Here is a 24931-nt window from a genome sequence, read left to right as displayed (position 1 = left end):
TTCCGGTTGCTAAATTAACATCGATTCGATTCCGCATTGCGCTGAGCCGGTGGGGAATCGCTAAAACGGCCTCGCGCGAAGAATCGAATAAATAATCTAATAAAGCGGAGAGTCGGGGAATCGGGAAGTGGAAGTTTTGGTCACGTGGGTAGAGATGTGGCGCGCTATTGGCTGTCACGGCAAATCATCGCCCCAATGTTTATCATCGTCGCCGCGATACGATATTAATCACTTATCGCGATATTATCACTTATCGCGATATCATCACTTATCGCGATATCGTCCTCATGGCGATACGATATTAACCACTTATCGCGATATAATCCCTCAAGGCGGTACGATATCGATCACTAATTCTATATTAATCACTTGACAGCGTTCAGTTGAGTATTGCTGGCTGTACAATAGTCGACCGGAGAGCATCCAAGCGCCCGGATGGCGACCCACAGACACCGCCCCCCCCCCCCAGCTGGCACCACCTGCTTGGTAGTCGCTCGCGGATGATGTTGTGCCGCCACTGCGTTGTTGTGGTTGTTGTTGTTGAGCCCTCTTCTTCCTCTTCCTCGCCTTGTGGAGGTGTTGGCGGTGAGGGCGAGGGGCCCCACGTCACACCGAGACGCCGTGGCTGGGGTGGTCTTGTGGGCAATCGTCTTCGCACAGCAATGCACGTTTCGGCAGCCTCCTCAGTCTCCAGACTCTCAGCTTCTCAGTTGCTAAGATTGTGAACGCTCGCAACCCAGAGTCGAATCTCTCAAATTTGCCGAGTTGGAGTTGAGGGTGAATTGGCAATAGACAGTGTTGGCCACGAGGTGGCACGAGCAGGAATGGTGAATGAGATGTCCTCGTTAACTCGCCCTGTGCTGCAGGTAGGCCTCGGTAAGGTAATGTAATTCACCCTTTTTACCGGGTAAAAGGGTAAAGGTAAAGGGTAAAGGTGTCGACATGTAAAGGGTAGGGTAAAGGTAGCTCGGAAGAATTACCCGGTAGGGTAAAGGTAGCGCGAAGTATTACCCGGTAAATACGGTGCCTTGTTTACCACTAAAAGCTCCGTGGAGCAGTCCGTGGCCTCCATTTAATAACTAATATAAAAACAAACTTATTCTAAAACACGCTTTAATTAAATTAACTGGTAATAGCAGAACTCCACGACTCCAGGAAGTGGCCCCGAAGCTTGCCACAACGTAAGGGGCCGTGGCCAATTACAGCCAACATCAGTTGAGCGTGGACAATTAGACCCAAGCCGAAACATAACATATAAAAAATAATGTTTAAAAATATATATTTTTATGATAGAATGTATTGTCATCAGTATGATATAAGTATACCAAGTTTTCAGTCAATACCACATTGGGAAGTGGGTTAAAATTGAGTTACAAGCGTGTAAAATTGGAATCATCGAGAGTATTCTATATGAATAAAGCGCTCTACCTAGCATTTACCTGTTATAAACCTTGTTCATGTGTAATAGTACCCCAGTAATTACCCTGTAATCGGGTAATTTGTATGGGGTAAGGGTAAAATGTAGGGTAAAGGTAGGCTCGTTGCTTTTTACCTTCCCTGCTAAAGGGTAAAAGGTAGGGTAGAGTGATTGTATTTTGGTAAGGTAAATTTTAGGGTAAAGGTAGGCTTCGTTGTTTTTACCTTTTAACTTTTACCTTACTTTGCCGAGGCCTAGCTGCAGGGTGTCTCCACTCTCCTACCCTCTGTTTAAATCGGCTGCAGTCTTCCGCTTTTACACGTTCCAACGCCGTGAAGTTAGCATACACGCGCCTGTATCGCGTATGCCATTCATTCCTTGCATCCACACAGCCCGATACAACTCCGCAATAGACGTGAGTGACATGACGAGCTGTCCTAATCGTCGTTATTCCATCAATGGGCCGTTTGGAATGCTCCCACGGGCATGGAGTACAATCGGTGAGCACCAGCTCGAGCATGGGCGACCCGGGATCTATTGCCGACACTGCGCCGCAGGGCAATGCCAGCCGGAACCTCTCACTGAAGACGAGTTGAGGTCGTCGACGTCGGAGAGCCCAGCGACATTTGTGACGAAGTGAGGCCACTTTCGATCCCAAGCTTGGTTCGAGGCTGACTCTGCCCTGTCGCCAGATGTTGATGCAAGGGGTGGAGCTGGAGGAGGCCATGACGATTATTTGCTGGATATCTGCATCACATCGACTGCAGGAGCAAAACATACTGCCGAGACAAATGGATCTGTCCACATGGCCACGGTCTGTCCTTTGTGTTGGTATGTGGTGCACCTCGGTCTTGGCCGTCGAGAGATGGATCTGGAAGGCCTCCCCTTCTGTGTGGTCAATAGCAGGATTAGAGATCCAATGGGTCGCAGGGGAGAAGTGCGACATCGTGGGTGCAGTCGCAGTCGGACAGTCCACGGTGGACTTCAACTCGACCCATCAACCAGCCCACAGCCTGGCAGGATGACGATGACACTGACACACGCACCCCTGGCAGACTCCAGACCTGCTGGCTCATCTTAGAGCCTCACCTTGGTGGATGAATCACCGTGCAGGTCAGCAGCTGTCAGGCGCGTTGGTGGCTCCAGCGCTCCACTTCCTCAAAGAGCCTTCCAGGTGCTGCCCAGGCCACCGAGTCGACCACCACCGTGAAGTCCACGTGAGCGGTGTTGGATGGACTCTCTCAGGTGTAGTTCAGAGAGCGGGCAGAGTACATGGACAGCATCCTCCGTGGGGTGACGCACTGTGAAGCCTCATTGCCAAGGGTGCCAGATGTGGTGCAGAAATGGAGACAAGCGAGCCAGTAGCACATTGGCAAATACTTTTTTGCCGGGACAGAGAGAAGGGTGATAGGACGGAAGCTGCTACAATCAGCTGGCGAACCTTCTCATTTAGAAAGAGAGGCAATCGAACCATCTCTCCAGTCAGCTGGGAACTCGAGCCAGAGGTCCAGATGAGTGTGAACAAATGAAGCAACGTGATGCTAACCCCCTTCACGCCACATTTCAGGAACTCCGACAAGATGGGACCCAGCCCGGCAGCTTTTCCATTGCGTAGTCGCTCGATGGCTGTTGACCCAAGTCTGGGCAGGTCGTGGCCGGCGACTGTTTTGTGCTTCCGCTAGCAACTGACTTCCTCTTGGGTAGATCAAGATGCTTGACCATCTGCCTTCCTTATAATATTCCGTGGACCGGACTTTGCTGATGCCATGGTTTAAAATGTATTTTTTTTTAATTAGCGCTGTCCTCTGTTCCCCTGCGGTGGAACGAGAGGAGTGGAGTGGCGACGTCGCGAGATGACGCCAGACGGGACACGGTGTCCCGCTGCTTTTTAGCGCTGGTTTTTGTGTTCAGGTTTTGGGTCCCCTTTTCGTCAATTCTGCCAGTTTCTTTTTTGTTAACCATCTGATCTACCCCTTGACAACAAGTTTTATTTTGTAAGTCAAAGTGTGGAATATTTTCCAGTGCTTGGCCCCAGACGACTCCAATTTAAATGAAGGCAACCGTTAAGCCTTGTTCATACACTCACAATATAGTAAATGCACTATTACGTACGTTTCTTTCTATAACCGTACACTGTATAAATGATAGATGTTTATGTATCTTTATATAGGCGTCATTCCTTGTGTGCGGCAATGTCACTTCATACCCTTGTAAACGATATTTCCCATCTCAAGGGATTATCCAGGTGTAATGTTTAATGACAAAAATAGAATATTACATAACATGTATCACCCTCTGAGTGCATCTTCCCACCCGTCTCCCAGTCCCCTAGAGCGCATTATCCAGATAAACAACAACACCACCACCACTCGATGTCCGACGTGCAGTAGGAATTACAACTCACGCGTGCTCGTCCCGCCCGTTACACACTAACGGGCGGTGCATCGTGGCTCTGGATTTCACAGATGGCATAGGCAGCAGTAGAAGCAGCAGCAACAGCAACACATCCCACCCACCCCTCCCATATCCACACAGCACCGCAGATCGGCGAGAGCCAATGGCACGCGCGGGGGATAGGCAGGAGGAGGGGGCGCTGGAGGGAGGAGGAGGAAGCTCGCGCCGCCTCGATGTGCCCCCGAGAGATGCAAGCTCCTGTGCAATTGGAGCCGCCGAGAGAAGAGAAGAGGGCGCGGGAGCGCAGAGGAGCGAGGCAGGAATATCACCAGTGACACACATCATCACAACACGCGTAGCCGCCGAGCGTACGAGGGAGGAGGGTTGCGATTAGACGCGCCGTGTCAGTGGCGGCAGTAGTCGGACGTGCAAGAGACGACGCGACGTAGAACAGAGGTCGTCACGTCGGTTCGCTGCTGCTGCTGCCGCTGAGAGGGACGCGGCGCGCCGCTCGTTGCTTCTGCGCTAGCGGCAGCGAGCAGCACGCAGCTGCACGGACGACGGCGCAGCACGGGCTGAGCGAGGTGAGCGCGTGTGGAGTCACGTCGATGGTGGTGGTGGTAGAGGTGGTGGTGATGGTGATGGTTGTTTTTTAGAGGGAGCAGCGAGGCGAGCGTGTTTCACGCGTCGCCAAACGTGATGACCACGGCAGCCCTCGTCGAGCGCTCACTGCGGCTGCTGTGGCTTCACACGCCCGTGATGCTGCAGCGGCTGCTGCGGCTGATGATGCTGATGATTTTCGTGGTGGAGGGCTTATGCATGGACAGGTGATGGTTGGTGGTGGTGGTGCCGCCTATAGCTAAAAGTAGAGGCTCTGTGAATGGCGGTGATGCTGCATAGCTGGGGGGAAAGGGAGGCTGTTGCCGCGCGTGTGTGTATTCAAATAAGTTCGTGTGTGTGTGTGCTGGGTGCAATGCGAAAATTGTGTTCAATGTGCGCGTGTGTGTGGTATATGTGTACATGCGTGTGTTGAACGTATGTGTTCATGAATATGCGCGTTCGTGTTGATTGTATACGCATCGATGAGTGTGCGTATACGTGTTCAGGCTTATGCATTTATGACGGGTGTATGTACGGTGTGTGTGTGTTGAGTGAACACAATGTGTGTGCATTCCTGTGTGTGTTGACAACCCATTCACCTTGGCGCCGTGTGGTTAGGCTCACTCTCGTAACGATCATCGCTGTAATTATTGATGCTTTCCGACAACGCCTTACACACAGCGTTGTGGTACGGCACACGCTCACACTGACACGTTGCGTAATCACCAGACCGCCTACCCGCACCTCTGACGGTATTCCTTATGCACGTTAGCTTGGCAGCCTTTCTGATGCCTTACGCTTGCCATCATTTAAATTTAATATAATCGCATGCTCATACCAACATGAGCAAAAGGTGAAGGTGCAGCCCTGCAATGGCTCGTTCACGCCACTGCTGGTGCAAGGGGCCTCCACTAGAGGGAGCCCTCGAGAGCAGCCGCTCGTCTCTGTGGAGGGGCGGGGTGACCCACGCGGTCGCCTGGGACGAAATCACCCGCAAGGCGCCTCCTCTCGGGTGAAGGTTCCTCGATTCCCGCAAGCCAAGCAGGCGTTTCGCCTGGATCGTGCTTGGATTGGCGACCACTGTGCAGCAGCATACGACAGGCGCTATAGGCCGCTGGGAAGGGGTTGTGGTCGGCAGAGGGCTTTGCAGCAAAATCAATTGTTGTACTGTACTACTGTGTGCGCCCCATGCCTATTATGCTCCCCGCCTCCACAAACCCACACTGACCAGCCTGGTGAAGTATAGTCAAATAACCCCCGCGCATCCGCACAGCATGGTGAGGCCCTCATCTAGCAGTGGATTGACAAGGAGTTGCACTTATGCGTGTGTATACCACGTGTCTAAGACGTGGCTTATCGTGTCTAAGACGTAGCTTATCGATCCAGCGCTGGTCAAATGTTGGGTGTTTTTTAGCAGAGGAGAAGGAATCGACGTTTTAGTCGACTGGCCTGATTCCGGGTAGATTTTTTTGAAAAAATTGCTGATGGAAAACAATGACCTGCGTTTCACTTCCTCCTCAACCATGGCCGGGAATGTAACTCATGTGTCTGGAATGAAACACGTTTTGATGCTGCTGCTGCTGCTGCTACTGCTGCTGTGTTAGCAGTGGTGCACAAGCGCTATTAATAATAACACCCTGACCTTAAAAGAAAATATATAAAAGGAGACATTTCAGCCCCTTTATTCGGCGCACATTCATAACAAATTGCCCGAATCCTCGCCTATTATATATATTTTATTTAAAAAGGCAGTGTAATTGACGAAGATGCAAAATGTTCATGTCTCCGGATTCATGGTGCAGCTCCATGTATAAGCTCTGTTTATGCGTAATAATATTACTTCATGTATGTAAGAGCAATAATAATTATAATGCCCTTTATTTAGCCAGGAAAGCCTTACTGAGTCTCAAGGATTTTTTTCTTCAGGACGGTGCTGCTGTTGCATTGGGATGTTTGTCTAATTCCACCAATGAGAGTTTGGCTCCATATGGGAGGAAACTGTATAGCCGCGAGAAACCCAACACGCCTGCAAAGCAATAACGCGTAGCGTAGCACAGATAGACACAATAATCCAGTTATGTACTAAAACATTCCTAGCCACCTCACATGAGATCTCGTGTGTTCTGTACTTTATGTATACCTGTGTGTGTGTGTATTTGCGGTAGTGCATTCGTAAGCGCACTTCGCTATGAACCCAGCTACCCGAGTTGGATTCCCGCTCGCGACCAATCACAGTAACAGTTCAAGTTTGAACTGCTCCTGTAGTCTCCTCTTGGTCGACTCAGCCTTAAAACGAGTGAATGAGTGTAAACATTAGAATTGGGGAGACAAAGGCGGCCGAACATAGTTCCGGCCACTCATCACCTCGTGTGACGTTTCGGCGTTCATCGGTGCACGCAAAAAGATCTTTCCCCAACGGTCTGTTGGGGCTCTACAGGGGTCTTTCTGTATGCATTTGTGTACACAAGTCAATGTGAGAAGCGCTAGTAACAGTCGTTGGCGTACTATGCCCTCAATCTGTACCTGGGTGCAGTATGTAAACATCGCACTGGAGAGACAAAGGCGGAAGGGTGTGATGCACGGCACACCACATCCACATGCGCCGTGTCTACCTTAACAGGTGCTCGCTAACAGCACTTGCCTCAACAGCCTCTGTACGCTGGAAGGGGGATCCTTGGTCGCGTCTAAATCTCTGTGGGAAACGGGGTCTTCATGGGGGACTTAATCCGTGACATTTCACGGGAATGTTTAGCTCTGCTAGAACATGTTTTCATGCACACTGCGGTACAGCCGTCGTTCATCTGACACCGCGTGCACTGCGCTGAGCAACGCACATCAATCGCACTCGATAAGAGGACCGTACATGTTTAGCATATTGCACATGCTTTGCTAGGCAACACCTGTCATCATCATCAATTTCATCAGCCATGATTAATCTACTGCTGGATGAAGGCCAAAGCCATTGCCATGTCATGTTCCTGCGATGTAATAATCCACCTGGCTAGCACCGGCGCACGAGTTGACTTAATCGTTCCGTCTCCGTGGTCGACGTCCCTCCCTCGGCTGCCACTCCGTTATTCCAGCATTGCTGACGCTGAGCCATCGCGCCTGCCAGCGACGTGTCCCCTCCACGCACCACCCCCCCCACGCACCTCTCTCCCCCCACGCACCACTCCCCACCACGCACCACTCCCCCCCACGCACCACTCCCTCCCCACGCACCCCCCCCCACGCACCACTCCCCTACACGCACCACTCCCCCCCACGCACCACTCCCCACCACGCACCACTCCCCCCCACGCACCACTCCCTCCCCACGCACCCCCCCCCCCCACGCACCACTCCCCTACATGCACCACTCCCCCCCACGCACCACTCCCCACCACGCACCACTCCCCACCACGCACCACTCCCCCCCACGCACCACTCCCCCCCACGCACCACTCCCTCCCCACGCACCACTCCCCCCCCCCCCCATGCACCACTCCCCCCCCCACGCACCACTCCCCCCCACGCACCACTCCCCACCACGCACCACTCCCCCCCACGCACCACTCCCTCCCCACGCACCACCCCCCCCCCCCCACGCACCACTCTCCCCCCCACGCACCACTCCCCCCCCACGCACCACTCCCCCCCACGCACCACTCCCCCCCACGCACCACTCCCCCCCACGCACCACCCCCCCCCACGCACCACTCCCCCCCCCACGCACCACTCCCCCCTACGCACCACTCCCTCCCACGCACCACTCCCCACCACGCACCACTCCCCCCATGCACCACTCCCCCCCACGCACCACTCCCCCCCACGCACCACTCCCCTCCCCCCACGCATCACTCCCCCCCCCACGCACCACTCCCCCCCACGCACCACTTCCCCCCACGCACCACTCCCCCCCACGCACCACTCCCCCCCACGCACCACTCCCCCCCACGCACCACTCCCTCCCCACGCACCCCCCCCCCCCCACGCACCACTCCCCCCCCCCCACGCACCACTCCCGCCCACGCACCACTCCCCCCCACGCACCACTCCCCCCCCACGCACCACTCCCCCCCCCACGCACCACTCCCCCCCCCACGCACCACTCCCCCCCCACGCACCACCACTCCCCCCCCACGCACCACTCCCCCCCCACGCACCACTCCCCCCCCACGCACCACTCCCCCCACGCACCACTCTTCCCCCCACGCACCACTCCCCCCCACGCACCACTCCCCCCCCACGCACCACTCCCTCCCCACGCACCACTCCCCCCCACGCACCACTCCCCCCCACGCACCACTCCCCCCCACGCACCACTCCCTCCCCACGCACCCCCCCCCCACGCACCACTCCCCCCCCCCCCACGCACCACTCCCGCCCACGCACCACTCCCCCCCACGCACCACTCCCCCCCCCACGCACCACTCCCCCCCCACGCACCACCACTCCCCCCCCACGCACCACTCCCCCCACGCACCACTCCCCCCCCCCCACGCACCACTCCCCCCCCACGCACCACTCCCCCCCCACGCACCACTCCCCCCCACGCACCACTCCCCCCCCACGCACCACTCCCCCCCCACGCACCACTCCCCCCCCACGCACCACTCCCCCCCAACGCACCACTCCCCCCCACGCACCACTCCCTCCCCCTCTCCTATAACCGTCTGAATGTTATTAATCTGCGTACGTTCTCTAATCTAAGCGTGCATTTTCCTGTATCTCACTTGTCTACTCATCTTACATTTACTAGCTTTACCTGCTCTATGTGGTATATGGAAGCAAGGCGAATTCTCGGTGTGTGAATTGGCATTGGACTCATTTAATCGTGACTTGTATATGAACATGCCGTTATCAGTAAAGGCAAGTATACATCTGCACATTTGCACATTTGCAAGTTTCTTGTGTTTTTATGGGGAATGACCTTTGCATGGCATTGCAGTGTTTGCTACAGCAGTGGTGATTGGAAACCTTGCAGACTATTTAGACACGTGGGGGGGAAGTGTTTGCAAAGGTAAATGATTAACCTGCTTACCTGTTCAGTGCTTACCTGTTCAGCACCTCCCTGTCTCGCGTTCACCTGGTTAGCATCTGCATATTTAATGAGCATTTATACCTGTTTGTGATGCTGGCCAACGCAAGCTCACCCACCTTTGCCTCCACAGTGCAATTTGTTTACTCGTTGCACCAGCTGCTCATTTAAGGCTGAGCCAACCTAGGGGAAGCCAAGTATTGGTTCATATATGACTCACCTCTGATGTTAGCCATGGCCAGTATTTAAATCCACGTTCTTGGGTTCGTAAGTGCAGTGTGCCACCCCTGATGTGTCTGAGAATCTACCTACTGAGTGTGTGGCCTATCCCTTGCTCGGTGTTCCCCAGTAAAGTGTCTGTGTCTGGTGCCCAATGGCGCAGCCTTTGAGTGTGCTGGCGGGGCAACTGCACTGGGGCCCACAGGCCAAAGGGTCCCAGACGAAGAACGAAATTGGACACGGGGGGTGGCGGTGGGGAGGCAATGTCATTCCTTGCACGAGGCCTCATGCCGGCCGTGCTACGCCACTGCCCAGTGACTGCCAGTCGAGTGCACGCTGGTCCAGTTCATACTGTCCTCGTGCGTCTGTGTCTGGTCTCCACGTGTCTACCTGTCCTCTGTCTAGCACTTAACAAATGATGCCTGCCACATTATAGTGTCTACCTGTCGAGTGTGCACTGATGGCACATGACAGTAGTGGCTATGCTCTACACTAATTGAGAATAATTGCCCACACTGTGACAGTGTCCACCAGTCTCAAACCATGAACCACAGAGCAATGCCACTGCCCACTTCTGCCCACATCAGTCATTCGCTGGCAGCGTTTCAGCTATTCACGAGGCTACCTCTGAAGCCATCCACTGGCTCGCTCACCAACCTCCAAACTAACATAGAAAACTTTGCTCATCTCCACGCTCTACAAAATAGTGTTGATATGAGTCTTTGAGCCTCTTTTTGAGTCTACGAGTGTGTATGTGAATCTTTGGGTGTCTGCATGAGTATTTGGGTCTTTGTGGAAGGCTATTAACCTCTGCGTGAATCTATATCTCAAATCACAGACCAAACAGTAACGCCACTGCCAACTTCAACCATTCGTTGGCAGCGTTCCAGACGGTCACCATGAGGATACCCCTGAAGCTGTTCACTGTCTTGCTCACGAACCTCGACATGATCTTAAAGATGCTGCTGATCAACTCCCGTCCCCTTTTAGGATTATAGGAGAGCAGACCACATGGAGGAGATTATTACAGGGAGGGTCGCTCACCAACTAAAATTCAGCAGGCATGAAATATGCATTGCTTCCCTCGGCAGAACATGGCCAAAATGAAACATGTAGTTTACACTCTGAGACATTCATTAATAAGGGAGATTGCCATTTATCCACGTTTTTTTGGTTGCAGCTGACACACTCATCCTGCGGCAGGCTCTTCCTCATTTTTCACAGAATGAGTGGCGTCTTATATTTTGCGCGTTTTGGCCAGTTCCCAACGGGGATGTGTGGGGCACGGAGATAACGCACGCACATCGCAGCCTTGAAGGCCGGGCGGCTGGCGGCGGTCGAAAGCTTTTTTTGAGCGGTGAGACATCGCGCTGCGGCATGACGCTGCGGCACATGCCCTGTGGCTGATGACAGCGAGACCATCCCACGGTGCTCAGAAACTCAGGTGCATGCGTGACAAGGCCCGGATATGGGAACACTTTTAAAACATGACGGTTACGCTGTTGTGCACAAACAGGCTGCCGGGCACTAATAAAGCGACCACTGCCTTAAATATGGGAAGTGCGTGGCTGTGCTTTAGAGTCGGGCAGAACGTGTGAGTGGGATTACGGATACATGGCTGTGTGTGAAATAGGATGGATTTGTGGACATCTTTACATAAATGACGGCTGAAACGTGCACAGATACTGGAATAGATGTGGGCGGTTAATTGGTCATGACGGATGTGAAGGTCGGATCTACGACGTACTGTAATTATATAATAGTGCAATGCGAATACACAAAAATTCGGCTTGAAAACAATGGCCTCATTGTTTAGAGGTTTTTGTTGTAATGCTGTATCTACGTTACTGTAATTCTAAAAATACTCCCGCTTTTCAGAGTTTATGGAATTCCTCCGCGTCTTGCTCGCAAAGTGAACCTATGTTATCTTTACATATTGAGCGTTCTAGGCGAGCAAAGGTGGCCGTGATTTATTTCTGCGTATGAGTGTAAGCATCCGGCCTCGTGGTGCTGTGGTTATTGCACGTTACTCATAAGCTTAAGGTCACAAGTTCAAATCCTGGTCATGGTACAAGTCAACCCATCTTGCTACCAGGTCATTCAAAGTATCACTGTTCTGTGGGACATCCGCAGTAGGCACCGTATGGACAGACGACTAGTCCTGGATGTGTGTGTGCGCACACATGCACAGCCCTTTTGCTAATCTACTGCTGGATGAGGGCCTCCGCACACCACGCTGTGTGGGTCATTGGAGTTGTTTGACCATACATCGCCACGTTGGTGAGTGCCGGTCGGTTAAGGTGGGAAACAGATGTTAAGCAATGAAGAGCAGTACAACAATGAGTCCGAGTCCTCAACATTGGGAGGAGGCATTTAATTCGTGAATGTCATGGGAACGGTAACCATGGTAACAGCAATAGAAGAGTGAGAAGGATTCGACTGACTGCCAGTGAGCAAGTCACTCGAGTGACTCGGTGAGTGCTGGACCATCAATTAACGCGACTGCCGAACGTTGAATCCTGTCGAGTACAGTGAGATAGCAACTAGATGCACAGTCGGTGTATTGTATTGTGTACGTTGGGTATTTTGGGGTTGCTCACGACAATGCTGTTAAGTAAGCATGCTCGCCACTGGGCCACGTTTGTATCGAGTGCGTGGTGACTCCAGCAGCTTCCTGATAATTTTGGCAGGCAACTACCAACGTTTGCTCCATGTTGCGATGTGGATGTTACAGATGCTATTGCACTGTTTACAGGAGTAGCCGATTGTGTGACGGTGTCTTGCCCCAATGCCACATTTCAAAATCACGCGTTCAAGCAAGGATACACATTGGTAATTAGCTCCTGCTATCACAGACCAAACTGTGCATGTGCAGGTGCTCGGCAAGCGCAACGCAACCCCCGTGGACTCTGTGCCGTGGCCTAGATTTGACAACCCACTTTTCCTAAAATTGCCGGCAGGTTATAAATTGCTGGCCATTTACGAACAGTAAGAAGTCCCTCTTATTATCCGAGTGAGAAAATGCCAGAGACAAATAATCCGCATTCGCAGGAATTAACTGTGAAGCGGGAGACAAGTGTGCGATTCCAATTCATGCCAAGCGGTTCCAACAAGATCGGAGCACTGCACAGCCCCGCGTAATGCAGCCACCGCCGTTTCACACAATGTCAGCGCGTGCCCTCCGCGGGCTCCTTTGCTGTACGCCGTTCCACTGCTGCCGTGAATCGGAGGCCATCGCTGCTGCGTCGAAGGCGGCGACGGCAGCGGCCCCATCGCGCCGCGTCTGCCCTGTGCAGCTGTGCACACTCACGGGCCCCCCCCCTCCGGCCTGTGTACACTCTGACTGCAGCAGCAGCAGCAGCGTGGCGGCAGGGCAGCTTTCCCCACTTGTTTTCCCTGCAAACATTATTTTTACTGCGACGCTTTCAAGCAACGGATATCGGTTTCCAGTTTCTGGCCGTTGAAGGTTGTAGCCACGGGCGTGGTTTTTTTTTCCTCACGTTTTTGTTTTTTTTGCCACAGGCAGCAACAGCAATGGACAGGAAGCTGAAACAAGGAAATCTCAAAACCCCTCACGGTTGATGCAGTGCCTGTCACCTCGGTGACATTCCCGTGATCGATTTGTGGCCCTGGACTGCGCCGTAGAACTGTGGGCACATCCTAGTACCCTGCTCTCTGTCACCACCATACACTTCACACGTGGCCAAGAGTGGGCTCGATCATTCACTCACTGATTCACTCACTCACTTATTCATTCACTCATTCACTCACTCGTTGCCTCTCCTGCTTGTCAAATTGATGCCTCATGCGGGTGGTGATCCATTCGCTTCGTAAGGCACAGGACACTAGGAACAATCGCATAGCTCAGCTTTTGAGGTTTGAGTCTATTTTGAATTAGTCCCTTTCATTTATTTTAATCCTTTTCTACAGTTTCATCCTCGTCGTGCTGTTGGAGTCATCACGCCACGAGACGACGAATCCGTTCGGATCTCTCACAGTGCAGTGCGACCCTTAATGTTAGAGGACGACTCGCAGAAGTGGATGTCACAGAGCTACCCCTCAAATCCCTTCAGGTGACCTCTGGCCAATAGAGTGGAGGGCTGCACTCTCCCACCGCTCTGCTACTGAGAGTGACCCGATATATTTAATTTTCAGAGCCCGTATTTACCCAAATTAAGTGCAGACACTAATTTCATGCCATGGTTTTTGTGTGCAGTCCTTCGTGACCGAGCTGAGACCCTCAACTCGCTACACTTGGTAACCCGGTTTAATCTCAGGCAGCCGAAACACATTCAAGCCCAGGATCTCAGTCTTGCCAGCTCAGCGCACTGACCTCTGATCCACACAGCCACCTCTCAGCTTTTAAGGCCATTAGCTCTTCATACTCGCGCCGCCTTTCTTCATTGGTCGGGCGAGGTCTCCATCACCCTTGGCACTGAAGATCAGAAGGAATGCAAGAGGAAGGCAAATAAATAATCGGCACGCTTGTCGGCACGTCCGCCGGCCTGGGCTTTCACGGGGACGAGGGATGAGTGTGGGGGGCGTTGACGATGATGCAGGTGTGTTGGGGGGGGGGGGCTCCTCGCTGTCGGATTTTGCGGAGGATCACGGGAGTGCGGCGCTGACCGACGGCCAGGTGACTGAGCCACTCCTCGGCCGTTGTGGCGACGGGGGCCCTGCGGTCCGCTGCACTTGTTGCAGAGCGATAGCGCTGCTGCTGCTGCGGCGGCGGCCTCCCCCCTCTCGGGCATGATGCTGCAGATTATTTTTCCTCGAGCGCCTGCGACGGCACGCCGTAATTGTCATGCGCAAATGGTGCTTCGCCATCGCGAAGCGCAGCAAATACAAAAAAATATGGAACCGTTCCATCTGGGGGCCGTCTGTCGGCGGAAAAATTCGACGTGTTTCTCTTAGAGGCCGCGTGCGTTCCATCTCGTGCTCCAGCGACGGGGCCTGAATGGCGAGGGTCTTTCCTCGCCCGTTGCTCGCTCGATGCAGCGGGAGGGATCGGGCGCTTTCATGCCGTCCTTGAAATGAAAGGTCCGACTGTGACGGGGCACTTTTGAACCCGGCGGCAGTCATTTATGCGCTGCCCGTGGTCATAACGCTTCATAATTTTTCTCACCCAGACGCCGCGAACGAGTCGTGACGCAGAAATAAACATTGCCCGCACACCCTCAGCTGGTGGGGGCTCAAAAAAACAACGAAAGTCAAATTGGAACGGAATCCGTGGACACAGCCAGAGCTGCCACAGAGATTCCTGGTGACTCTGGTGGAATTGCACGTTGCACGTGAGGGGCGGGGTGGGGGGGCCTGACTCACGAGTGACAAAAGCCAGGCCTGTTCTTGGGTCCTATTTATGTGAGGAGAGGGGACAATTCCTCCTTTTGCCCTCCCCCACCACCTCTACCTCTGGGCATCCCTGCACATCCATCATTGTGCAGCCTTTCAAGTCGGAGGGTTTCACGTTGCCTGCGTATCGCTGCGTTGTCGCGGGGGGCGGAGGAGCGCCCACGAGCTCCCGCGGACTCGCCGCGGGATGGCCGCACTGAGGCGGGCGTGCTCTGAGACGCAGGAGTCTAAATGCAGAGACACGGACGGGGGTGCGAACCCGTACGCGATTCGTCTGCGGACTTCCGTGGCAAATTAATGGGGACGGCACGATACGCGTAACGGCCTCGTGTTTTATTTACGCGGAGAAGACGGCGACATCGCTCCGCTAATAGTTTCCTCCGGTATTCCCTCGTTTGCCAATTAAAAGCCAAGATTAATGGATAATTAGTTGAGGCATTTTCAACTGTCATCAAATGCTATTTCAGCTTCTCCTGAACCCCTGCACATCTCGTCTCTTGTGACACTCGGCGAGGTGATATGGCCAGCTGAGTAAGTTAGGCTTGCGATAGCTCTCCTGCTGGAGGCATCGTCATCATCATCATCATTTAGCAGCCTTGCTGAATGAAGTCCTGTCCTTGTGTATGGTACTATATTTGAAAAGAGGTGCATAATGTACTTGTGTGTGAATACATTATTTAATTCATTCTTAGTATGTACGTGTGTATAATATATATGCATCTGTCCATTATGTATACATATATTACTATACATTGAATAGTACATTCCAGACCATCTAAGTTCACTGCTGGATGAAGGTATCTCCATGCTGTGTTGGTCATGGGGTTTGTTTGACCATACTTCACCACGCTGGTCGGGGCCAGTTGGTGAAGCAGGCAGAGGTGGTGGGTGCAGGCCTAGTTGAGGCTGACTCACCGCTCATGTTGGCTATGGTTGGGAATGGAACTCAGGTCGCTGGGTTCAGACCACAATGTACGAACCGCCGCTCCACTGTTTCATTACGGAGCTATTTAAACAATGAAGAGGCTCTCAGCCAAACAGCCAAGGCTGTTCCTAGGCCCACGTTGCCAACATCACCAAGGGGGGACCTGTAGGTCGGCAGAGCAATGCCATTGCTCCGTTTGCATCGGGCATCTACATTGTGGGGTGGAGCAGTAGTTGCCGCACTTCGCCAATTACCCGGCGACCCGAGTTGGATTCCCTGCCACGTCTGACATCAGCGGCAAGCGATGTCAGAACCGGTCCTGTCATCCACCCCAATGACCCGCACTGACCAATGTGGTGAAGTATGGTAAAGAAAACCACGCCATGACCAACATGGCATGGGGGGGGGTGTATTGAGAATGGTTGTAAATGCGTTTGTGTTGTAGCGGTACTGCTCGTGATGTTTTCGGCAGATGTGGTAAACCTCGTGGGTGAAATCCGCCATACCACAGAGAGTCATCCTCGTCGCATGATGGCCAAACCAATGTTTAATTCTCTGAGCTGGAGTTTAGCCAAATTGAGTGCATGACCAAACTTAATGTGACGGCTTTATTTTTTTCTGGGCGGTCGATTCGTGACCGGGGCTGTGACTACCAACTCTCTACACTTGAAAAACTTTGTTTAATCACGGGTGGTGGCTGAATCACCGAGTGGAACCTGGGATCTCAGCGGTGGCAGCTCAGGGTCCCTGACCTCTGGGCCGTCCGTGGCCACCTCCTCGTCAAACCACCGGTTGTGGAAGTGGACGGCGAGCGGTCGCGCCGGTCGTCTGACGATAGAAAGCGTCGAAGCGTGGCCACCGACACGGCGACACGGGGATCGAGGAGCGGGCCCGCGGCGCTCTCGCGACGATTACCGCCCCGCAAGTGGAATGAGGAAGTGCGGGCCGGTGGGGGGCGGCCGTGCCCTTTTGCCGCATCGCTGCGCTCGTGTGCGAGAGAGAGGGGGTGGGTGTGCCGATGACTGGGTGTGCCGCCCCTCCACCGCCCGCCGCATGCCTCGGCAGCTGCACGTGGCCCGCCGACGGCCAACTTTGCAAACGAGCCGTAGAGACGCAGCCTCGCCCAGCCCCGCTTCCCATGTCGCTCCGACCTCGTCATCGTCGCGGTCAGCGGGGACGCTTCCGTGTGAAATTAGCAGAACGTTACATTGTATGCTCGGCAACTCTTGTGGGCTGTCACAATTTACCATCAGTAGGCGTGTGCCAATATTAAAATCCTTTGACCACGTGCGGATTTTCAAACCTTAATTATGGTGCACCGCTTTGTACAATGAAGAGAAAATTATTTGACTTGCTCTTTTACTTGGAAAATCGGTACACGGTAATTGTTCGAAGATAGGCAGCTGACTGCTTTGGTCAGCAGGGTTCGCAAGGGCGACATTTGGCCATGTGGACTTTCTTCCTTTCTGTTGTTCATATCACTACTTCTTATTGTGCATACGCACTGATTTAATGGACATTGTGATCTTGTAGCATAGGGGAGTGCATTGTAACTGTATAGCGTGAGAGAAGGATTGCGAGAGTGCGTCTTTAGTGTGCCCCGTGGCACTTATTTTGGCACAGCGTGATGTTCCTGACACCCAGTGGTGCTGCGATGCAGTTCACACCGAGGTGCAAGAGGTGGGGAGGGGGGACTTTGCTTCTCCGTAACGAGAACACGTGGCCACGGCACTCGGAAGGTCCTCGTGCTTATTAAAAACTCCCACAAGCCGCGTGTCTCGAGCAATTGACAAGGAGCATCAACTGAACTCTGAGCAACGCGTCATGGCCTTGCGTCTCATCCACGTCGTTGGCAGTTCCAAATACGCTGTGTCTGAGCAGGAACATAAAACACGAGACTGATCAATGTCCAACTGCCGTCCGATCCCATCGTAAACTTCCACCGAAGAGGCACTTTCCAGACCACAGAGCACCCGCAGGTGGGCACTCGTAGGTGGGCACTTGTACGCACAGGCAACAGCCACGGAGGTCGGTTCGCACCCCTACTTATCGGAACATGCGTGGTGCACAATTGAAAACAAAAGCAAAGGTTGCTCTCTCCGTGCGCGATTGCAATTAGAGCTCCCACCGGCAGCTGAGGCTCGTCAATAAAGCAGCCCAGCGCCACCGCGCCGTGATTTGTCTCTCCCTGCTTACGCAAAACGTTTCCGCGAATTGGACTGCGGGGACGGAACGAGAACAATGTTCGTCTCCGCCGACGCTGTTGGGCCCTATAAAGACGCAGCGTGTCACGTGACGCGCCGTGCTCTCCTCGCCGTTACCCGCGAGGTGGCCGGGACGCTAAGCCGGCACCGCTGAGGTCCTGGGTTCGAACCCAGGTTTCGGCTGCCTGTGAGTGTAAACCAGGTGTAGCAAGTGGATGGTCACTGCCTGGTCATCAATAATAAAACACATTATTATACAATATTTAGTTAGGTTCTGAATTTACTCTGACTGAATGCCAGCGCTGAGAATGAAAAGTATCGGCTTGACTGTCATGCGATGGACATTGCTCTGAGTGGCAGTGGGAGTGGGACAGTGCTACCCCCTGATGTGTGGGCCACGGTCACTGGAAGAGATCTCGGAGGTTGGCCGTCGCACCGCTTCGCGTTACGAGCATCGCCTCTCCTGGATCACATGGCTCCTGAGTCATTGCAAACGATCCCCATTTCCAGTGAGGGTCGTGTGCTATTTCTATAATAATAAAAAATGGCTCGTACGTGGAGACGCGAAGAGAGGCAAACCGCAGCGCTTGCACGTCTCGCTTGATACGGCTCGCTCTTTAGCCACAACCATTTCTCTTTCGTTCGACAAAGCGTCCCCGCGTCGTCTTAACCTGCGCGGTGCAGCGCGGTCAAATTGCCGCCGGGATCCACGCAGCGCGGGGAGGTCCTCATCCAGCAGTGGATTTGGCAGCGGGGCCACGTGCACGCGCCCGCGTGCACGTTTCGGCGTCGCAGCCCGACGCTGGTAAAGCAGCGGCGGCGGTGAGCGTTTGGTGTCGAAGCTCTGAGGAATTGGACGGAGGGAGGTGTTGGTCCATTAGAGGCCTCGGTAGGTCATACGCACACACACACATGTCAGTTAGACCACTAGAGTGGCCGTGAGCCGCCCAGCCATTTGTATTAGCAGATGTCGGCGTGCGCATTGCTTTAGGGAAATGGCAAGAGAGTCAACAGTGTGCGTGGTTGCTAGGCTACATGACTACATCGCCATACAGCCGCAGCGTAATAATGTCACAGCGTACAGCCTCTGCTCACTGTATGCACGGGGGAAGGGGGCCAGGACCCAGCGCTTGTGGAACACCGCCGCTGTGGTGTGTGATGCCTGCAGCGCGGTGTGTGATGCCTGCGGTGTGTGATGCCTGCACGCTCAAGGGCATGCAGACGCTGGGACGTGACCTCTAACGCCACGATCGGGGGTGTTTCTCGCAGCCTACACAATACCTCTTCTGAGATGTCTAGCCGGCGTGAAAGAGTCGGCCCAATAATATGTGCGGGGGTGCTCTCGAGCTCCCTCCCAGTGGAGGCATTTTCAGCGTGAGCGACCTGTTAGAGGGCTGCACGTTGATTGATTCCTACAATCTTATCAGAAAGGCTTTTAAGTGTGCAAACGTGCTGGACAGCATCGGGCACTAAATCACGTGCCCTGGGTTGGTGCGAAGAGCAGAACCTGCATATGAAATGTGTCTGTATTTAAATGCCAAAGTTAAATAGATAGCACGGTCCTTAAACATCTGCTGCGTGCCAATTACTGATGTCAGTTATTTATTCAGAAGACTTTGTCAGGAGGGTCCTGGATCGGGACATTCGGCCAATTCCATGAATGAACGGAGGAAAGTGGAGGACCCGGAGAAAACCCACCCGCACGGGGCGGATAGCATACGGACATAGGGACTCCACAGACAGTCTCTATGCATTTAGTGGACCGAATCTATCTGTAGACCGCATCCTTGGCTGTGCTGCCCATTGACTGGGAGCTCGCAGCCCTGGCCAGCTTGTGATGCCACTGCGTGGGGTTTCACGGTTGTGCTGTGTAGCTCTTCGATGTGTTGAATAAGCCACCAGCATGTGGAGCGAAACGTCGGGCATCATGCCAGACAAGACGCGGTGCGGTCTGCTACCGCTTTGCAGAGCTGTCATTATATTACGCAATTAAACTTCTCCACTCTCAAGCAATTTGCACTTCCAGAGGGGACTGGAATATGTAATTGAAAATCCATATTTTAATTCCATTTCAGGTGAAATAAAAATGATTATACTGTACAGCTTGGGCCACTGTGGCGTGTAATCCCAGAGTACCATCATAGTACCATCATCATAGTATGCTCCATGAGCGGAAGCTTGAGAGGGCCCCTCTAGAGGGTGTTTTGGCATACTCCTCCACTCTAGAATACCCACACTTTACCCCACCACGCGCGACCTGATGATAGACCTAACTGCAGTGAACCCATTTGTTTCACTGCTGCTGGGTGGACAGAGGGGATGGGGGGGGGGTTTGAGAAACCTGCACCATTGCTTCAACTGCCGTGCTGGGAGATGGAATCAAACCGACGACCTCTGGATTGCAAGTCCAGTGTATCAAACGTTACACCACAGGAGCATCCCTTGATTGATGATCGGAGGGCTTTGCGATACACTCCGTCATCCGCCGATACAGAAACAGCCGCAGTTCCATTCCAGCTCCACATGCTCCTGGCACGTTGAGCGAAACGTTTGACAAACAGCACATAGCAGCACAACTCTGAGCACATCGAGAGCTGTGTACGGCTCAAACCGCCAAAATCCCGCACAATAGAAATGTCAGCAGTTTAGCATTTGTCACGGGGCATTTTACAGGTCCCCTCAAAGACCCCGCAGCCCGCTGATGATGAGAGAGCCCTTTGTCCGGGTCCCATTCTCGGGTGCCGCTCGCCAGACCGGTACCGGCACGCACGGAGTGCACGGAGCGTCGCGCCCCCTTTATTCGAGCAGCCTCTCACAGCGGGGTGAGCGGACCGTGTCCGGGCCTGGGTGTGCGCGACGCGCTCCGGGTTCATTGCTGCCGACATCAAACGCTGGCTGCAGCAGCAGCAGCAGCAGCGATGACAGCAGAAGAGCATCAGCGATGGCAGCAGCTGTGTGAAGCTGGGCACCGGCGTCTCGGTTCCTTCCCCTGGGCGCCCGGAGAGGCGACGTGGAGGATGAGGGATCCGGCAACTCCTCACGTCCATGCTTCCTTCTTCCCCATCGTCAACACTGCACAGCCAAGAGAAGTTGTTTCTATTCTGTTCATGCGAATGGTAAGAAATGCTGCGTCCCAGGTTAAACAAAACGGTGAGATGCAGCGAAGAGATTGGCTCGTGTGCCGATGCCAAGTGGATCGTTACATCACAGGACCCGGAGAGATGGCAGCGGCTTGGGTAGACCTTCATCCAGCAGTCGATTGGTCACAGCTGATTTTGATGATGATGATGAATACTCGCAAATACATATGTGACGTACAATTGCACTACGATTAGAAATACTTTTTTACAAATCCTTGTCAATCCACTGCTGTATGAAGGCCTTCCCACTCCTGTCGTCCAATGGGGGTTGTTGGACCATACTTCGCCGTACCAGTCAATGCGTGTTGGTGAAGGGGGCATGGCCGGGGCCGCTTCACAGGCGATGCGCTGCAGTTCGACCCCACAAATTGCACAACTCCCTCTGCTACTGGGAGTGAGCATGCAGAGTGAATAATGTAGACGACAATGCAATTTTGCGTGCGGTTTGATATAAGTGTCTGGGGCTTAGCGTGGGGCTGGGGAATACGTGCGTTTTGTTGTCTTGAACGTTTTTTTTACGCATCAAAGCGTCGCGCGCTCAAAGAATTCGACGGGGCCCGATAGAACTGATCCACGCGCCCTGCGCCGTGATGTCGGTGCGAGGCGCCGATGGCTTTGGAGGTCGCGGAGCGGAGCTGGGGGAGCGCGGGGATGAGGTCGCGACCCTTCTTCCCGCGCCGTAGCGGAGGAGCCGTCAATGCCAGAGGCCCGGTTATTTCGCCTAGAGGGCGTTCCGTAGCGGATAATTTAGTCGGCGTCGGCGCGACCCGCGGCGTTCGCCGGAGACTGCGGGGAGCTGCGGGGCGGAGCGCCGTGGCCGTGACGGTCGGAGCGTGGCCGTGGCTCTGAATGTTATGAAATCGTCTTCTGCCGTACTTCTGTTGCGCGGAGTGGATCGGTGACGTTTATCCGTTCGTCGAGGCTGCTGAGCGAGCCGGCGGACGGCTTCAAGGTGGAGCCGCTCGGTGAATTTCTGGAGATGTGAAGCGACATTGTCAGGAAACGTTGGGTGCTAAAGCGTGCTGATTATGATTGATAAGCGTAGGATGACAGGCCAGTGATGCAGTGTCCTAGACGTAACGTAATTTAAAAATGATCAATCCTTTACTTCGAGATAATACGTGAATATGTACATTGACAGTCCCTTCCTTGAACGGCCTTCGCGCGCGGGAGAGATTGTATCTGTTTGTGTCCGTACAAGGTTAAGTAAATGTCGTTGCGTGCAGCTGATTCGGGGGGCTACGATGGTGACTCTCATTGCTCACTGTTAATAAAACAGGTGGCGTGCGCGTGATTTATATGGTACGTGTCAGCTCCTCGCTCTCAACGATAATTACGGAGGCAAATTCTTTGCTGCTGACGATTCTTATGAGCGCGGGGTCGACCGTCTCAGCGGCGTCCACGAGCCCAGACGAGGGAGAGAGACCAAAGTGGTTGGGACTGGATGCATCACGCAGTCGGAGGTGAACCGTCGGGTGCTGCGGGAGGTGATCTCTGCGGTCAAGTGTGGCTGCTATCGCAGTAACGTTGCCCACATGTACGTTGAACTTCTTTCGCACTACATACATAATCGACTAGCATGCAGTAGCTACCGAGCGTGCAGGCAGTGCAACTGCGCCCATTGCTCGTGGGCCGAGCCGCCCAGCGAGCGCCACCAGGAGCAGCGGGATCCGGACGGAAGGCCCCCGGCGACCCTCCGCTGGGTCGCCCGTGGAGCCAGCGGCACCGCCAGCTGTGACCCCAACCCGGCAAGCTGCCCAACCGCGGCGAGTGGAAACTGTTGACGGTGGTGGTGGTTGTGGTGGCGTTTCGCTCCACATGCCAATTAGCACGGTCGGCTACATACGGTGCGAAGGAAGTTAAACATTCGTACATTTGATACAGTAAACGAAATGGGCCGCCCCGTCCAATAGACCCCGTCTACGTAGCCCGGCGCCTCGGCCACTCCAGCACATGGGCCCCCGTGCAGTCGCACCCCCTGTACACTTCACACCTGTGCCGCTGTGTGGTTGGACGCATTGATAAACTCCCGCTGTAAGCTGCGGGAATTTGCCTGATGGTCCTGCACGGCGTGCTATCTCTGTTTGCAGTTTCTCTTTTGGGGTAGTAAGTTGATTTTAGCGTTCACATCCACACGTAATGGCTCCTCGCTATGGCATCGGTGTGAATGAAATTAAAAATTAAATTAGGAATGAAATTATAAATTGGCTATGTCGAACCGCCCCGCGGATGTGTCAGTGGCAGCGTGGCACGGCACCCGCCTTATGTGCACCGCGCACGAGTGCCGCTTTCCATTTTTGTTCCGCGCGGCGTCGAAGGAGAGAATGAGTCACCGCGTGCGCCGCTCCTCCGTGCCGCTGCTGGGGAGAGAGGCGAAAGCGGTACCTCGCTGACTGCGCTGGAAGTGGGCGCTCGGAGATGCGACGAGACCAAAGGGGCACCACGGTGGCTATGAGATGTTAACTTCCTCGCCTGGTATGCAGGAGGTCGTGGGTTCGATCTCGACCCCGACGCCGATTTGTATATTTTGAGTTTGCGTGTCTCTCTGCCCGTGGCCACGTGGATTTTCCGCCAGGTCCTGCGGTTTTTCCCTCCACATTTAGAATCAACGTTCGTTTGTAGTATTTGGCAACTATAAATTCCCACATGATGATAAGCCACTTCGTTGAGCTATCATTTGTGGCCAGGTCGCTTCTGAAAAAGAACTACATAGCTCAATGGGCCCTACCTGCTAAAATAAAAATAGTTTATTCTCAAAGTTGCGACTCACTGCGTCGTGCGTCACGATAGAAACCAGTCAATCAATCAATACGGCCGTCCACGTTGCATAAAACTGCGTGTGTGCCTGTGAGCTCTGGTGCCAGTGAGGTTTATCCGCCTGCCGTGGCCCCGCATGCATTGTGGACACTGACCCGAAGGTTGTTTTGAAATTACAAAATTACCCTGAGCACGCCCGGTCTCGTGAGATGTCTGCCGCTGAGTCGGGTTGAGCCTGGTTAGTACTGTCTGGCAGTGCCACGCGTTGTAGGTGTGCGCTGTGCAGTAGCCGAGATGTGGATTCTTTGTGAATCCCTGGGGCTTTGAGCATTATCCCTTCACGGTTTCTCTGGATGCTCCGGTTTCCTCCCACATTCCAAACGATGATTAATGGAATTGTGCAAACATCTCAACGTAGTGCTGATAATCAGCGAGGCGTTTATTTCTGGATAAACCAAATAATAATAATTCTTGCAAGTCTAACAATGATTTAAACACTTACTTGCTATTAATTCATGTTTCTTTTTGACCATTTGCATACAAACTTGCGGTGTTTTGTTGTAAAAAATGTCAGCTGTGCACGAAATGGAAACCCTGTGAGACGTGTCTACTCATCAGACCTGCACGTGTCTTCACAGCCTCCCGAGTGCCGTGCGGGGGAGCGAGCGATTGGCGCGGGGCGAGGAAGGCGTGGAGACGGTGGAAACGTGCGTGGAACGTGGCCACGGGTAACCGCGTCGCATCGCTTGGGTCGCTCCGTATGTCGTGTGGAGATGCGCGCCAAGTTTCCTCCTCTGCTTCGGATTCGTCGGGAGTTGTGACATTGCACTCTGCAAGGAGGAGGAGGGGGTCCTCTTTTGTGATGCTGATAACATTTTCCTTCCCTTGGAAGCAGCTCAGTTG

General features: G+C 53.8%; 1 protein-coding gene across 7 annotated transcripts in view; it reads left to right on the top strand.

The window, feature by feature from the left end:
* Nucleotides 1–4009: 4009 nt before the first annotated feature.
* CYRIA (CYFIP related Rac1 interactor A) overlaps nt 4010–24931 on the top strand; it is a 62443-nt gene continuing 41521 nt past the window's right edge. For 2 of the 7 annotated variants that reach the window (XM_078875708.1, XM_078875743.1), the window contains exons 1-2: nt 4010–4395; nt 24667–24735. The gene's annotated coding sequence lies outside the window, so the exon portion shown is untranslated. Of the gene's footprint in view, nt 4396–22215; nt 22237–24666; nt 24757–24931 lie in introns of those variants that run through there. The other 5 variants (XM_078875726.1, XM_078875750.1, XM_078875734.1 and 2 more) reach the window with 4 other exon arrangements.

This window comes from Lampetra fluviatilis, chromosome 2 (genome assembly GCF_964198595.1).
Source record: "Lampetra fluviatilis chromosome 2, kcLamFluv1.1, whole genome shotgun sequence".
NCBI classification, from domain to species: Eukaryota; Metazoa; Chordata; class Hyperoartia; order Petromyzontiformes; family Petromyzontidae; genus Lampetra; species Lampetra fluviatilis.
Note: the sequence above shows the minus strand (reverse complement) of the source record. Positions and strands in the feature narration are given on the sequence as shown.